At 37.2% G+C, this 14,764-nt stretch overlaps 1 protein-coding gene and 1 pseudogene across 1 annotated transcript in view; one reads left to right on the plus strand and one right to left on the minus strand.

The window, feature by feature from the left end:
- LOC115267198 (uncharacterized) overlaps nucleotides 1–14,764 on the plus strand; it is a 249,035-nt gene that overhangs the window by 191,215 nt on the left and 43,056 nt on the right. The gene's annotated exons all lie outside the window — the stretch shown is intronic.
- LOC134289688 (small ribosomal subunit protein uS9-like) lies at nucleotides 257–14,592 on the minus strand (annotated as a pseudogene).

Here is a 14,764-nt window from a genome sequence, read left to right on the forward strand (position 1 = left end):
CAGCGCAATTAAAGCGCTCGTTGAAATCTGGTTTAGCGACTTGATGTGAGATTTTCTTAGCTGATATTTGTTTGATATTGGCTAAAGGTGCCATTAGACTGTTTGCTATGATGCCAAATATTTGCTTCGTTAAATTTTGCCAAATATTTGATCAAATCGGATCAAATATATTTGTCACAGTAATCGGAGCTCAAATATTTGACACAAACATATTTGATCAAAAGCTTTGACAAGTGCTGTGTTCGGTGAAAGTTCAAAATTGCCCTTCGACATAAATATCAAACTTCATTCATTTACGAAATACAGTTATTGAAGCATTTTTGGTCCTATGGGTGATATTATTGGATCTTTCTTTAATTTCAAATTGCGCCAGACAATGGAACACTTATCGATCTGCCCAGCAGAGCAAAACAAAAACCGTAACCGAATGCAAGAGTTTAACTAAACGATTCCTGGTAACGAGTGTGGACACCTGGACTTCCAAACTTCTTCGGTTTGCATGGGCGGAGATCGGCAACCAGCAGAGTACGGCCAAGGTACGGCCAGGAATCAGGATATCCTTCAGTTCCTTGCGAGAGGCTTCATCCACATACTTCTGGTAGAAAGAAACCAGCTTCTTGGGAATGGATTGGCGGATGACGTAGACTTGGGTGACATGACCACCACCGGAAACGCGGACCACAGACAAACTTTTCCTTGCCGAGCAACAGCAGCAGCTTGTGGAGCATATACTGCAGAATCTTGGGTTTGGTCTGGTCCAGCGAGCAGCCTTTCACCCGTAGCAAACCCTTGCAACACTTGCGCCTTTACGATATCCGTTTATGTACACAAAATCTTCTTTCGGCCACTCTTGCCAAGTTGACAGTTTTTGATCAGTTTTCGAACGTGGCTTACGACTCTAAATATGATGAGTTTACGAATCAAACCCATTGAATGATGGTTGGAAGAGTTTAGATTACATTTGCCATATTTTGATGCCTGATACCCCCGAAATTTGACTAGGTTTTGATCAGTGCTAGAACCTGATGTGCGACATTTTAAACCTCATATTTTTCTATTTCTTCTGGACAGCCGTGTGCAGCATAGTTGTCCGATGTTAATAGGGATTCCCATATGACATTGGACATCTATGCTACACACGGCAGTGGGGATCCCTCTGAAATTCCTCCAATAGTTCGATCTATTATTCTCTCGGAATTTTCTTCCGGGATTTTTTTTTTCGGGATACCTCATGGAGGTCCATCTGAAAGTCTCCAAAGAATACTTACGAGGATTTCTCTTGGATTTTCTTCAGGTATTTTACCTGCAGTTCCTTTTTGTTTTGTTTTTTTTTTGGAATTCGATCTGAAAATTCATTCAGATGTTTTTTCAGAGATTTTTTCAGAAATTTCTTCTTGAGACGCTTTTAAAATGTATCCAGTAGTTCTTTCTGAGATTTTGAAAATTCCTTTTGGGATCATACCGAATATTTCTACTGGGACTCCTTTAAAAGTTCATTCTGACGTTCCTCAAAAATGTTAGATTTCTCCAAGACTTTTTTCTCGGTATTCCTTCCTTCTGATGTTTCATTCTGGATATTTTCAGGAATCCATTCTGGAAATTCTTCCTAAATTTCTTATGAGATTTCTGATCTCGGAATTTCTTCTGGAATCATTCAAAAAGATCCTTCTAGAGTAATTCTTATATTCTTTCAGTAGTTCATCCTTATGGATTATTGGACATAACTTCTAGAAGAATAGAAGAATAAACTCTAAGTTAATTTGCTGAGTTAATTCTGAAAATCATAGAATCAGTTATAGGAAGAATACCAAAAGGACCTTATCAAGAAATTTCGAAAGTCAAAGAAATATCCCTGAGAAATCTCAGTTGAAATCTGCAGGAATCTCACAAAGAATTCCTGAAAAAAAATCCAAAAGCAACTCTTGCAGAAATGGCGTATTGTTGACTATATCATGACCAATGGCTGATTTAAGATAAAAGGTTTTATCCATGTTTCCGGTTTTCCCAAAATAATAAAACAATATGGTAGATATGTACTTCGTTTAAATGCTTTGACACTGCAACTTAACAGGTTTAATGGACGGCTTGAATGAAACGGCACACAACTGGTCGGTTTCTTCGGCTCGCCGGCTGAGGCAGTAGGGTTCCACTGATGCGATGGCAGACGAGTGTTGATGCCAAAAACGGCGGTGACAGGATGGACTTTGGTTATCACGGGATTTGGTAAGCGGCGGCCATGGTGCTTGGCCCTGAAATTTATTTTATTTTACGTCAATCATTCGTAGACCGTTAGTTAATTTACCACGAGGCAGGACAGCGTAGGTGCTCACTGTGCTACAAAGCGGGTGGCGACGAGACGGGCTCTCAGAGACGATGGACCTTACGGCAGTGACACAAGTACAAAGGCGGGTCAGCGTTCCTTGGGGTGACGAAGCGAGACTTGTGGCGGCTCTTCCAGGTATAATAGCGGAGCACCCCGTAGCAAAGCAGATGTCGGTGGCAAAATGGGACTCTCCTGCGTCTGAGTGGTTCGTCTGGCAATAAAGCAGACCTTCCAGCGATAAAATTGGCCGACTCAACGGACCTTCTGGTAACAATATGGTCTTCTGAGTGGCCAAGCAGTCCTTCCGGCGGGCGGCGAAGTGGATCTTCTGGAGGCGTAACAACTGTTACGACGAGTCTTTCAGCGGCGAAGAGGGTCTTCCGATGACGATTTGGGCGTCTGATTAACGCGGCCCCCAGCCGGTGATGGAATTGTTCTTCTGGTGATACTTTCGGGGTGACAAAGCAAATCCACTGTCTGGGGTTTTGCCATACAATCTCAATCCCGGTCACAAAAAAAAGACAAGAAAATGGGACCGAAAACAGAAATGGAATTCATGGAATTCAACTGTCATGGGCAATTTTTTTGACTATCGACAAGTAGGCGATTATTTGTCTATGCATTGCAAATAACAACCAAATATTTCCCCTTATTTATTTGGTCAAACATATTTGGCCATTACATTATTTGTCAAATATATTTGTTAAAAAATGACAAATATTTGCTCAATTGACAAACAGTCTAATGGGTACTTAACGAGGGCTGGATGCTAAGTGTGCGCTCATCGTCTTCTAGAGATTGACTTTCGGATAAAGCTGGGCATGTATTTCTTTGCGAGCAAAACATATATTCTTAGGCTAAGGTTTCGAAAACATCTGTTCTTAAGAAGGTTGCGAGGAAAGCCATCTACTCTGTTCATTTGGCCGAATAGGTTTTTGAGCCGAACAGGTCATTAGGCCGAAAAGGTCATTAGACTGCAAAGGTCATATGGCCGCAAAGGTCGTTAGGCCGCAAAGGCCATTAGGCCGCAAAGGTTATTAGGCCGGAACGGTCATTAGGCAGAATAGGGCATTTTGCCGAATAGATCATAAGGCCAAAAAAGTCATAATGCCGAAAAAGTTATTAGGCCAAATAGGTCATTAAATCAAATAGGTCATTAGGCCGAATAGGTCATTTGGCCGAAAATGGCATAAGTCCGGATTAGACCTGATCACTAGGCTGCGGCTAATTTTTCAAAAGTTGTTGAAACCTGGAATTCGTAAGCTCTTTTGGATTCAAATGACACAAAAAGAGAAACCTCTGAGTTTAAGCCAAAAATATTGAGATTTAAAGGTCGCGCAATCGCTTCAAAGTCGAATTTTCGAGTAATAAAAAGGTGTTTTCACTTCAAGTGCCATAACTTTCTCAATTTTCAACCGATTTTCAATCTTTTTTATGAATTTCTCACAAATTAAATTTTGAATAAACTTGTACAACATCATTTTTTTCCAAAGTCACGCAAAATATGAGTTATTGAAGATTTGATTCATTTTTTTCTTCTTTTTACAAACATTTTCGACTTTAGAGTCCTATAACTTTTTAACCGTTTGACCAATTTTAATTTTTTTGGCTTGCTTTTGTAGATATTTTTGTTGCCTAAGAATGCTGTGAATAAACTGTACCTTAAAAAAAACGTTTCAAAATAGATAAAAATACCAAAAACCGTTCAGAAACACGTATTTTATTGGAAAAATCAGAATTTTGGCAAAATTTTAACAGTTTTTATGCTTAGTTTCGGGCTCAAAGTGAACAAAATATTCTCAATAATCATATGGAAGCCATAAACTTCAGTTTTTGGAGTGTTCTAAATCAAAAAATATTTTCATGTTCGAAATGCGAGAAAAAAAATTTGAAAAAAAAATCCTCTAATGTGTTCCATATTCCTAAATATGATGCTAAGTATCTGGTTTGGAGTAAAAAATTGCAAATAATCGTCAAAAACTCCAATGTTGCATGAAAAAATCAAGTTTTAAGGCATGTTTTGGCAGTTTTTGGTGAAAAGCATCATAAAAATGACTACTTTGATGAAATGTTTGTTTAGGACAAAGATAGGCAACAAAAATATCTACAAAAGCAAGCTAAAAAAATTAAAATTGGTCAAACGGTTAAAAAGTTATGGGACTCTAAAGTTAAAATTTTTTGTGAAAAGTAGAAAAAAATGAATTAAATCTTCAAAAACTCATATTTTGCGTTACTTTGAAAAAAAAAATGGTGTTCTACAAGTTTATTCAAAATTTAATTTGTGAGAAATTCATAAAAAAAAGATTGAAAATCGGTTGAAAATTGAGAAAGTTATGGCACTTGAAGTGAAAACACCTTTTTATTACTCGAAAATTCGACTTTGAAGCGATTGCGCGACCTCTAAATCTCAATATTTTTGGCTTAAACTCAGAGGTTTCTCTTTTTGTGTCATTTGAATCCAAAAGAGCTTAAGAATTTGAGGTTTCAACAACTTTTGAAAAATAAGCCGCAGCCTACTGATCACCCATTAGGCCTGATGATCTTACCGGTGTGATGATATTTTCCGCCTTTTGTTTTATTCGACCTAATCACATTTTCGACCTTACAACCTGTTCAACCTATTCACCTATTCGTTCTAATGATCTATTTGACCTAGCGACCTATACGATCTAATGACCAATTGTACCTTATTACCTATTCGACCTATTCGGTCTAGTCGGCCTAAGGACCTATTCTGCCAAATGACCAATTCTGCTTAATGATTTAGTTCGACAATCTTTCACTACGTGACGCTAGTGTTCTAAGAAGCTTCCTCCCGTTCTGAACCACTTATATGGGTACTACCTCTGGCAAAGTTGCTCAGAAGACTAAGAGCTTTCACATAGAAAACAGTATAGGTCGAGAATCACTTAGTCTAAACGTCGTATATCTCGTGTTCGGGATCACTTCTGATACTGTGTTTGGCAGAATTGATCAGAAGAAAGGAAGCTTTAACATGTAAAACGTCTCGAGAATTTACTCACAGCGTATCGATAGTGTTCGTAGGAGCTATCAGTTTGATATAAACGTCATCATCATAAATCTAAGCTCTCACAAAGAATACGTTGAGATTCGAACTTCGTTCACCACTTCTTCCCCTAAAATTTGATTTTTTTCTAGTTAGATTATCGAAAATTTCGTATGTTACTATCTGTGTAAAAGATAGTAAGAAGAATAAAAGTTTTCGTATAAAAAGAGCAATTGAATTCGAAATTCGCTCACAACGCGGCGCTTGTGTTCTTCAGAGCTGGCAGTTTGATCTAAACGTAAAATATTTTTTCTGTAGTTTCGTCTGGTATATATTTTAGGTTTTTTTTTCAGTAATTACTTCTTTGGCAATTCTTTTGGAAACTGTTTCAACTATTGTATTGAAAATCTCAATTCCTTTTGGTATTTTTTTTTTTTCAAGTTTTTTTAGGAACTCCGTCAGAAGTTTATTTTGTTAAGTAATTGTTAGCAAATCCGTTGCAATCCACTTTAATCAATTCTTGTCGAGAATGCTTCAGAAATGACTTTTGTGAACTTCTTTAGATTTGGTTTTTGTGAAAATATCTTTGAAAATTATGTCTGCAACTTTTCTTTTTTTTTACAATTCGTTTGGAAAATCCTTTGGTTCTGGTAATTATTTTGGAAATCTTTCAACACTCTTCTGGAAATATTTTTGCCAATTCCTATGGGAAATTTTTGGATATCTCATTGGAGTTTTTTGGAAATGAATTTGCGAATTTCCTGTGAGAGTTTTTAATTTTTTTGTACCCTATTTCGGCAATTCCTTTGGAATTTGGTTCGGTAACTCCCTTTTCGACAGTTGCTTTGGAAATTTATCAATTTATCAGGCAACACCTATGGTATATCCCTTAGTCGTTTCTGTAGGGGATTCTTCGACAATTTTTTTGCTAATATTCCTGACAATTACTTTTGAAGTTTTTTTCGAATGTAACTCTCAATTTTTTTCGGCAGGTACTTCGAAAAATCCTTAGTCAATTCGTTTGTAAATTTCTGTGGCAATTTTTGAAAATTTCCCCGATAATTCGTAAGAAAATTCCTTTGGCAATTCCTCACGAAAGTACGTCTTGAAGATATTCTCTTCCGAATTAAAAAAAAAATCCAAGAATTTACATCGAAAGGTCGAAGAAAATCTCAAAAGAATTAGCTAAGGAATTTGCAAAACAAAAAAAAAACAAAGTGATTAGCCGAGAAGTTTCCAAAGAATTTCTCGAAAAATACCACTAAGCGAATACTTAAAACGTTTGCATAGAAATATCTGAAGGAACCCAAAAGGAATAATCAAAGGACTTTCCAAAAGAATTATTATGAAAATTATCTAATACCTTAAAGTAAGTTCCGAGTAAGTATCAAAAAGAGTTGCTGAACAAATATTCAAAAAGAACACCGGGTTAGCTATCGAGGACACTTCCGAAACATTTCCACAAAAAATGTGTAAAGAAACCTTCAAGGACCAAACTGTGTTTAAATATCAATTCCAATGGAATTTTCTGTGTAATTTACAAAGAAACTCTCGAAGAAGAGAAATTGCTAGAAAATATCAAAATGAGTTTGCCCACGGAATCGCAAAAATAAATCAATGAGAAATTTCCGGAAATTAATTCTCAAAGAAATTTTTTCCATGAAAAAATAATTTTCTGAAATATTAAAGAACACCGATATTACTCAAATTGAAATGATCGTTACTGGAAATAATTAGACCCATATTTTTTGTTACGCCATTAAGGTGGCATTTTTAAAAATGGGGTGGTACAAAAAATGACATTTCTCTCTTCTTCAAATTTTCGAACCGTCATAACTTTTGAACAAATCAACCGATTTCAAATATTTTTTCACGAATGAAAAGATTATTAGTTCTAAATTAAAGGAAAAAAATCGCGAAACAAAATAAGTTGACTTTAGTATGCAGAATTGATCAAAATATTAGTTTTTTTTTATGATTTTCACAATGCCGAACTGACTATACTTTTTATATTTTTCAACGAAAGTTTAACTATTTTTACACAATATATCAAAAAATAAGAAATGTTCTCCAAGTTGTTTTAGAAGTACATTTTTTTGAAAATTTCAAATTTTGTGCTCATATACGTAATTCCATACCATGCGTTTCCATCACTTTAAAAATTACCTTCATTTTATATATGGGTCATTCCACGCCAAGTGACCGACCGCTTGCAATCGACCATCACGGATTTGAACCAAATTTGGCTGAAACATTTGTTTAGATGGAAAAAGAATCCAAATTTTGGTGCCGATCGGATCACCCCTCGGCCCGTAGCAGCACCCCTCATTTTGGCCGATATGAAAGTTATCCTCTCTTTCTGTTATTTTTATCATTGAAACGATTGCACTTACACATTTTCGACCTTCGGCTTTTTTAAAGGAAATCGTTCAGGAAATCCAGAAAAAATATTATTTTTTTGATACAGTGTTGCCAGATATCATATTTTTCAATTTTAAATCTAAAAATCGATTTTTCTCAAAATACGTATATTTTGATTTTGAAAATTTTGATTCCATCGTGTTTATCAGACGTTTTTCTATCGAAAAAGCTTAACTCCTCAAGGTAATTTGCGTTGTTCCTGAGATATAGCGATTTTAAGAAAAAATATTCATTTTTTCATATAAAATATCATATAAAATCAGGAGCAGTTTATAAATTTCGTAAAAAAAACATTGTTCAATGCCATATAATCACGTTTTGTGCTGATTTGAACAATATCGAGTATAAAAAGGATTAAAGAAATTGTGACAGTGTTGCCAGTTTACCTTTTTTATTAGACCATGAAACCAAACCTTTAAGTGCTTGACAATGTACAGGTTATTCTGAAAAATCGCACCATGTGTGTTGCAAGATGTATGAGCAATATAAAAACAATACACATCTTCTCTAACGACCCTGTTGTTGACCTTTTCTTCACAGACAAACAGACGTTTCGCGAAAATCCATCGCCTAGTTCACACTAGGTAAAACGTCTAACGCTTAGAAAAATGATGTGCGCACCTCTGGTTGTGAAAGCTACAACTATAAAGGTTTAAAAAGATAATTGACAGTTATTGTTAGTTTGATAGTTAGCAATAAAAAATTGGTTTATTGGAAAAGATGAGGATAAAATGTAAAAATATAAAATGTATCTATTGTGAAATTCATTTCAATTGTCATTTTATTCGTTTCAACGATGTTGTAGATGGAAGTGTTGCCACACATGTCATTTTTATTGTAAATATCTAATTTACACGAAAGCTTTCGTAAATAGATAACACCAAATAAAAACAAATGATTTCTGTTTTTTATACATAACGAGCACATTTGGCAACACTGCATGAGTATGAGTATAGATGGCAACACAATTCATAATTGCTACTCCATGGTTAATCGCAGCGAACGATTGTCGCTTTAGTTTGTGTGTTTGCTTATCAGCGACGACAGCAGCCACTTCGATCACTCACCAGCATTCTTCACCATTCGCCATTCATTCATTCGCTTGCGATCAAAACTGCGACGAACGGCAACGAATATCCATGTCAAGCAACTTGCGCATGGCTTTTCACTGGTGATGGGGTTGCGTGCTTGATCACGACAATCCGTTTGCTGCATCTTTCTCGACTCGATTCAGCAAAGAGGAGTGAATATGAATGGAGTGAGGCGAATATACCGATCCTTAATATGATACTATACATTGTCGATCTGGGAGTCTCCTATAATTGATCGAACAATCGATTTGATTTATCGGAATTAACCATCGCGTACAACCGATCTCTCTTGTCGGGGCCCGTGGCGCAGTGCAGTTTTTCGTCAGTTGCTCTTCCCCCCGAGAGCAGCTGGCAATTTCGGAGCATATAGCTCCAACGGACCCGGAATTTGGATATCGGCGAACCGCAACTCTTAATGGACCCCCCCCCCCCCCCAATCGGACTGGAAAAGGAACAGCAGCCAAAACAATCAGCATCATCGTGCTCATCATTCTACCGTGGACAGGGTAGAAAAGTTGAAGCAGCACAAGGCACCAGTTCGATATAGTTGAATTAGAATAGAATACATGTAGGCGCTGTACAAAGTGCAGCGTCCAATTGGAATCGCTCACGTAGTGCCCTAGTGGACAAAAGAGCTGTAAATTAGGTTAAGTGAATGAGAATAAAAAAAAAAACGATCTCTCCTCCATGCAAAAAAAAACCTTAGAAAAGTAGGCTCTAGGGAGCAAACGCAACTAATCCATTTCACTCAGAAATTTTTGTTCATTCTTCGCCACGAAGAACAAACAAGAACTCATACCATATGCAAACACATCAATAGACAACACAATACTCAACACTGTTCTTCACTTCTCTGCCCGGGACAATAAAGGACATGATCTAATATTCTGCAATCCAGTAAGAGTAAACGCAATACTAAGCATCCCCGCACCTATTGTTTGCGTTTCCGCTAAATACTAGCACACTTGGCAACACTGCCGTAAAAATTAATCAAAAGATATTTTTAAAGGGATTTTTATAAGGAGTTGGACCTTCGAATATAGAATAAAAATACTGAAGTCTGAGCTACCAGTTGCGCGACGATGCGTAGTATCTAATATTATCTAATTCCAAAGGATATCATACTTCATATTTTATCATATTCCATATTTTCAGGCTCAGCTTCTGAAATTAGCTGTGGGTCATTGAATGTAGTTTTATTGAAATGACATTTTCAGCACTGTTGCTTATAAATACACTCATCAAATGTTTTCCTGAACATATTTTACATCGATGTTGCCAAATGTACTAAACCTAAATAAAAACATACTTTTGGCTTGTTAATTAGATTTCATACTAATGTTCTAGTAAAATTAGGATTTCTACAATAAATATTACATATTTGGCAGCACTTCTGTTCAGATAATGTTAAAATATATGAAATTTGTTTAGAATTGATGATCTCATTAGATACATTTTTTTAGTTCAACAGGTTATGCTACTCCATTACGGTAGACTCATAATTGATGAACTGGCAACACTGTAACATTTTTTAAATCCTTTTTATACTTGATATTTTTCAAATCAACACAAAACGTCTTAATATGGCATCGAACAATTTTTTTTTTGCGAAATTTATAAACTGCACCTGATTTTATATGATATACTTTATATGAAAAAAAAATGAATATTTTTTTCTTAGAAACGCTATACTCAGGAACGACGCAAATTACTTTGGGGAGTTAAGCTTTTTCGATAGAAAAACGTCTGATAAACACGATGGAATCAAAATTTTCAAAATCAAAATATACGTATTTTGAGAAAAATCGATTTTTAGTTTTAAAATTGAAAAATATGATATCTGGCAACACTGTATCAAAAAATAGTATTTTTTCTGGATTCCCTGACCGATTTCCTTTAAAAAAGCCGAAGGTCGAAAATGTGTAAGTGCAATCGTTTCAATGATAAAAATAAAAGAAAGAGAGGATAATTTTCATATCGGCCAAAACGAGGGGTGCTGCCACGGGTCGAGGGGTGATCCGATCGGCACCAAAATTTGTTTTTTTTTTTCTTTTTCCATCTAAACAAATGTTTCAACCAAATTTGGTTCAAATCCGTGATGGTCGGTTGCAAGTTTTCACATTTTCTCGGTCACTTCATATGGAATGACCCATATATTACAGCCATTCCATAGAAAACGATATATGTAGTGCAATTCCGATTATCGTAAAATTTGGTGGGTTTGTAGTTCATCGAAAATAATTAGACCCCTATTTTTTATTTCGTCATTAGAGTGACCAATTTTCATATAGGGTGGCCCTAAAAATCAAGGTTTTTAAAAACTAAAAAAAATTCAAAAAATCATAACTTTTGAACCAGTTAACCGATTTTAAGCTTCTTTTTTTTTGGTTGAAAGCTTTTGAATTCTAGTTCTCGGGAAAAAAATTCGTTAAATGAACCAAACAGTGTTTTTGTGCAAAAAATAAGCAAATTAATTAGTTTTTATCTCACGGCCCAAAGTACCCTGGTTTTATATTTTTATCAGAAAATCCAGGAAATTTGACGTAACATATAAAAAAATCAGAGATGTATGTTTCTTTAGTTTTTGAGATACATATGTTTTTTGATAAAAGGTTAAATTTTCCCATACATCTGGCTTTTCTCCAGGAGTGCTTTCAGAGATTGATATATGAGTTCTTTCTAAGATTTTTCCAGAGGTTGCTTCGAGGGACCTCCAGGAATTCCTGCTGAAATTACTCTAACAGTTTCTTCTGGTGTTCCTCCAGGAATTAAATCTGGGAGCCCACAAGAAGTTTCTTCTTGGATTCGTCAAGAAGTTTTTAAGGATATCCTTTCCCCCAGCAGCTCCTTTTGGTAATGCTTTAAATGTTTCTTCTGTGGAGCTCTTTCTGAGATTCCTCCAGAAGCACCTTTGAGGATTTCATCAGAGTTCCATTATGAATACCTTCTGGAGTTCCTTCTGGTATTCCTCCAAAATTTTCCGAAATTGATCAGAAGTTGCTTTATCTAAGAGTTCCTTCAAAGATTCATTCTTTTGGGAATTTCAATCGTGATTTCTTCAGGAAGTCACTTCCTCCTTTTTGGATTTGGAATGGAAGGAAATATGTTTTGAATGGTATTGCTTACATAAAAACAAAGAATTTTCTGTGGAGCGGACTTGGTGTGATGGTTAGAACACTTGACTATCAGGCCAAAGACCTGGGATTGAATCCCACTCCCAACAGACTCACAAAATGTTAGTTCTTCCTTCGGAAGGGAAGTAAAGCGTGGGTCCCGAGATGAACTAGCCTTGGGTTAAAAATCTCGTTAATACCGATATAACGAAGAAATTGCTTTCTCACAGGAAATGCTCGCAATAATCAAAAAAAAATTAAAAAAATCAGGAAAAATGCTCACCAAAAAATTAAAAACAAATGCGAAAAAAAAATCAGAAAAAATGCTCAATTCTCAAAAACACTGCTGAATGAAATTGCAAACAAATGACCAAAGGAAGTCCGAATGGAGCAATGAGGGTGGATTGGGTTGGTTTGAGACTGTTTAAGGTTTCCTAAGAACTTTCTTGAGCATGAGTCATCGAATCTACATGCATAGCTTGTGTGCTTTGAATAAAAATAATGCTTACACAGCCTCATTCAACTTTGTGCTGGCAAGTAGTAAGTTTAAGAATCTCCAAGAGCTCCCTTGAAAATAGGTCATCGGATCTACAATCGTAAACATTCTGGAACGTCTTGAATCTTTTCTGAAACCACCTGAAACGTTTAAGAAATGCTTTAAAGCGCCACTGATATCTCCCTGGAGCTTACTTAAGAGCCGTGATACATAATGCATGTTCAGAAACTGTAGGCCCCCTTAACGACCCTCAAAATCCCCTCCGCTGAAACCCCTAAAAATTCCTGCGTAACACCTCTGAAACCCGTCAAAAATCCTCTTCAGCTTCCTAAAATGCCCTCAAATCCCCCTAAATCCCCATGTAACGCACCTGATAGTCCCCAAAACACCTACGTAACGCCTGAGTAACGTCTCTGAAACTCGCCAAGAATCATCTGAAGCTGTCTGAAATGCCTTTGGAATCTCCCTAATACTCTCTCAGACTCCATGTAACACCCCTGAAACCTTCCGAAACCCCCGAAAACGTCTGAGTAACGTCTGAGTAACGCCTCTGAAACTCGCCAAAAATTATCTATAGCTTGCTGAAATGCCCTCGAAATCCCCCTAAAACCCCCTCGGACCCCATGTAACGCACCTGAGAACCTCAGAAACTCTTCAAATCCATTTAGGCTATGAACTGAATTCATTTACGTAATGAATCCTTCTAGGTAAAAACTCTATTCAGGCAGTCCCGACTCGTTACCTAAATGGAGGTTTTGGTGTACGACCTTCCGGCGAATACAAAACTAACTTTGGCCACCCAAAACTTGCCATCAACGAACCAGACTTCATACAGTTGCACACAGAAGCTCGACCGCAAGCACCTTCAGAGAGCGCGATCCCTTTAAATGGCGCCATAAACTTAACGCTGTCATAACTCATTAGTCTGCTTGGTGCGAGCTTCGGCGTCTGTACAGCACTCTTGTGGTCACATTAATTCTACTTCCTGATCGTCGCCAAAGCATGGAAAATCACCATGCTCATGCACATTCGCCATTCGCCTAACCACCCCCCCCCCCCCCCCCCTTCCATGAACCTCAGAGGAAGTTTTTGTCGTGCTCGGCACCAGCGACTCAAAAAGAAGATAAGAAGAGAAAGAATCTTCTTACAGTGCAGCAGCGGCCGGTGATCGTGGGTCTTCAACGACGACCACTGTCTACCAGCGCAGCACTCAACCGGTACTTGACGTGGCTCCCTCGTCTCCTCTTCATAGGCCCTTGGTCGCCCAATGTTTATGTTTTTCTTTGTCGCACGTTGCATTTCTGCTGCTGCTGCATGCAGTCAGTGGCAGTCGATGTAAAGAAAACTTGAGAAAAGGCTGTAGAAAAAAGTTGGCGCGCATTTATGATGAGCCTTACATGACGAGAGGCCCCATCTCGCCGTATTTTCTTACTCCAAAGCAAACAAACAAACGCGTCGCTGGCGCAACGAAGCTTGCTTGGAGCAACAATAACAACGCGAGTAAACTTTTGTATTTTTACTATACTGTACCTTACCGGTGTACAGAAAAAAGGCTTCGTATGTTCTCTACTTCTAGCTATTCTTGCTGGGCACGCGGTCTTTAAAGAGGGATCGAGATGAAGTGCGCTCTCCTAGCAAATCACCTATAAAGTCGAAGCGGCTGTATCGATACTCAATACAGGCTCTTTCCCAGAATTAGTTTGGTGAGCTCGTTCCAGATTATACTTTTATTTCATAGAATCATCAATCTGCTGCAAAATGGCTTCTATTGTGCTTGTATTTTGTAAGTTTCTATAAGGTCCTTTATAGACAATTTCAGATCCTCCTTCTGCCCATCAAATTTAGTTCAAAGTAAAGTATATATAATATATACGTATGGAGCGTAGATTCTGGTCAGATTCTTTAAAGTTGCGAAAGTCAAAAATTTTAAGAATAAAATCCTTTCGATATTGCTAGAGCAATACTTCCAAGAACTAGTTCTAAAACCCTTAGAGACTAGAATTTACTAGTTTTTGCCCAGCATCGCATCCTATACTGATCCCTCCCACACATTCTTCTTGCTGCCGTTCGTGTTCTTGTTCCCCCTTGTTTTGCCCATTTCTTGCAGACCTCCGCGTATCAACAACATACCCAATACCCATGTGGGTATAAAAGGAGAAAAATATTCACCACACCAGCACGTGAAAGGGTTGCGCGCGCTTCGAAAAGCTATTCAAAATTTTACCACTACACAACACTGCGACTGGGCAGCAGCATGGCTCCAAGATCAAGCTTGCATCTTGGATCTCTGGTACTGTGAGGCTCGAATCCGAA

The sequence above is a fragment of the Aedes albopictus genome, chromosome 1 (assembly GCF_035046485.1).
Source record: "Aedes albopictus strain Foshan chromosome 1, AalbF5, whole genome shotgun sequence".
NCBI lineage: Eukaryota > Metazoa > Arthropoda > Insecta > Diptera > Culicidae > Aedes > Aedes albopictus.